This window comes from Rosa rugosa, chromosome 4 (genome assembly GCF_958449725.1).
Source record: "Rosa rugosa chromosome 4, drRosRugo1.1, whole genome shotgun sequence".
Lineage (NCBI taxonomy): Eukaryota > Viridiplantae > Streptophyta > Magnoliopsida > Rosales > Rosaceae > Rosa > Rosa rugosa.
The window spans coordinates 20,398,150-20,401,525 of NC_084823.1; the positions used below are offsets into that span (position 1 = coordinate 20,398,150).

Here is a 3,376-nt window from a genome sequence, read left to right on the forward strand (position 1 = left end):
AATGTATCTGGAATATGGATCATCTCCATCACTAGTGACCAAAATATATTGTGAAGAAGGATACTTGGTACTTGGCTTTGGCATTCTGTTGGATCTTCGAACTGGTACTTGGGCATTTTCTGGCTGCTCCCCCTGATTAGGCTCCCCCTGATCATGATCCTCCTGATCATTATCTTCAGGTTCTGCTGCTTCTGCTTCTGCCATATCAGGAACATTTTCATTTACTATATCTTGAGCTTTGTCACTAGGTTCTTCTTGAAGCGGTGATGAATCGTAGGTGAGGTGGTCTGCATGTTCTACTTCATTTTTGTCAAAATTTGCAATGGTTTGACCTTCATGGAACACCACATCTCTGCTTCTAAATAACTTCTTGGTCTTTGGATTCCACAACCGATAGCCCATCTCTTCATTGCCATACCCAAGAAAGATGCATGGTGACAGGACCCGCCCCGAATTTCACCCTGAAATCCGAGGTGGCCCTGTGGGGCCCACCTTAGTGATAACTCTACCGAGAACTGGTCGAGTCACCCCTAAAGTGGACTACCCACAACAGTAACCCACAATAGATCATAGCCAAACAAAGAAGTGCGGAAGCTATTCGTCAACTATGCCTCGAACCATGTACGCCCGACCTCAACTAATAGCGCCTGCAAACTGGGCATTAGAAACCGAAAGGCCCAGTGGAAAGTAGACGAAAACGTTAGCGTGAGTGGACAAAAATAAACAATTTAAGAGAAAAAGGATTTCATACTTTCCCACATTTATTTCATTAAAAACCGATGCATGCAACAATTAGAAAACACATTTAGATTTAAATCCAAGAATTTCATAACAGTAAACCGACTAGCCTCGCTAGTCACAATATTCAAAAAATATATTGTAAAATCGAAATCTCGGTTCTCAAGAAGATAAGACCAGCCCCACTGGCTATAATGAAAATCAGACTAGCCCCGCTAGTCAAGCAACGATAAAATATGGGGAAGAAGTTTCACCATACGAAAGAAGGGAGCCTCCCAGGCTCGGGTCGGAGTGTCCCACACTCTGGAGCATCCCATGCTCTGCTCTTACTCACCCACAAACACATAGTAAGCAGGGAGGAGTACTAATAGGCTAGCTAGCAATAAATATGACGACCCAGGTATGGCGGGTAAAAATCATACGAAAAATCGAAAATCACTAAGGCTTCCCCATAAGTCCCGCGAATAAAGAAAACACGGGTACGATTCCCAACCGTACCCGGAAATTCTCGTAGAAAGTCACATAAATCTACAGCGTGTCCCACACGCTAAAAGAATAATTAGATCATCAACAAGACATTCCCAATGCCAAAACCGAAGGTCGATAAATAAATAGGAAAATAAATTCATCGAAATCCCATTTCGAAAATCTTTCCAAAAATCTCAAATCAACGAATAGAGAATATATATTTAATTCCGGAAATTTCCTCGGAAAATGATTCGTCAAAAATCAACATAAATTATAAATTCGAATCCGAGCATAACAAATTAATATCCGAAATTCATAACCGGAATAAATCATAATTACTTCATGAAAATCATTATTGAAAGCAAATCCACGTGATAAATCGAAATAAATTTCCGAAATCCATTCGTATGCTCGAAAGTAATATATTAATTAGGTAAAGCATTAATTCAAGAAAATAAACGCATGCATCATTATTTAAAACAAAAGTCCACTCACAGTACTATTGGGCGACCACGCAAACGAGTTCCTTCATCTAGCCGTAGCTCGCAACATTGCCCTGTACACAATTATATTTCCGTAAACGGCAATCCGATAAAATAAATACGAACCTAAACGAAACCCGAAAATCCCTATCTCCATTACTTCTCAAATTCCACCCAAATCTCTTCCACAACACCAATTCCTCAATTTACATATTCCACAATGAAAACGAGGAAAATCCGACGGCCGGATTTCCAACAATTCCATCACAAAACTTCAAACTTCAGAAATTCACAAATAATTCCAAACTCCTCTAAAATTCACCAAACTTCACATACAAGCTCTACAACAATCATACAATTTAATGGGCTAAAAACTGAAATTAAAACACTGCCCTACATGCCTCCACGCGCCACCAACAGTGGCAGCGCGTGGGCCCCACGCGCCACCGGCAACCACTTCCGATGGCCACCAAAATTTGGCAGCACCATGTAATCAACAAACCCAACCTCTTTCTCAACTACAACAAGTTCCAATTTTACCTGGAAGAGCTCCAATTTGGCCGGTGAAAAATTTCCAGAAATTCCAAGAACCCTAGAAATTGAAATTGTTAATTCGACCTCTACACTGCAAATTGAAATGAAAGACCTTAGGGGAAATGATCTATGTCAAAAACCGAACCTTCGACGCCGGTTTGGTGGCCGGAGACGGCCGGAATCGCCGGAAATCGATGAAAACTCCAAACTGCTACAGTAACCTTCACAACTCAAAATCAAGCTCTTCCGGCCAAATCGCTGCAAAACACCACCACATACGTGACCATGGTGAAGAGGCGAGCCAGATGATGTCCGGATTCCATCGTGGGGTGCCCGGAGGAGGAAGAAATCGGAGGGAGAAGAAATCGGGCCGAAGAGGAGAAAGGATCGGGGGAGAAGAGAGAGAAAAACCGGTAGGTTTCCAAAAATGGAAACTTACCACAGTAACTTGGCTATTTATAGAAACTTACCATATGAATAGTAACTTTAGTATTTTGCTTATAACTTTCGCATACGAACTCCAATTTTTACGTACCACATATCCACGCACTCGGTTTAACGTCCTCTACAACTTTCATGAAGAACATTTTCTCAAATTTTGACCCGAACAAAAGTCAACTTTTAGGGCCACTAAAAGTGCTGAAATGACAATAAAAATGAAAGTAAAGGTCGTTTACCGTCCAAATGACTAGTAAACGGTTAAATTCAGGTTCGGGACATTACACATGGCATGGCCTTGTCATCTAGTTTTGACCTTTGCTCCTTTGGCACATGTGCAAATGCTTTGCACCCAAACACCCTCAAGTGGGAATATGAAGCGCTTTTACCGGTCCACACGTCTTCGGGAGTCTCCAAGCCCAACGGTACACATGGTGTTCGGTTGATAAGGTAACATGCGGTTGTCACTGCTTCACCCCAAAAATCCTTTGCTAGGCTGGCCGTCTTCAGCATGCTTCTCACTTTTTCTAGAATGGTGCGGTTCATCCTCTCTGCTACACCATTATGTTGTGGGGTGCCCGGAATTGTCTTCTTGTGTTTGATGCCATGCTTCGAATAATAATCTCTGAACTCGTTCGAAGTGTACTCTCCGCCATTGTCACTACGGATACTTTTGAGGGTTCTTCCTGTCTCCCTCTCCACCATGGCATGGAACT

General features: G+C 42.2%; 1 long non-coding RNA gene across 1 annotated transcript; it reads right to left on the reverse strand.

The window, feature by feature from the left end:
• Positions 1–557: 557 nt before the first annotated feature.
• Positions 558–2,394, reverse strand: LOC133743738 (uncharacterized). The gene is made up of 3 exons (XR_009863235.1): positions 2,229–2,394; positions 1,702–1,762; positions 558–654 (listed from the first exon to the last, which is right to left on the reverse strand). It is a non-coding gene; the product is annotated as an uncharacterized LOC133743738 (long non-coding RNA).
• Positions 2,395–3,376: the final 982 nt, after the last annotated feature.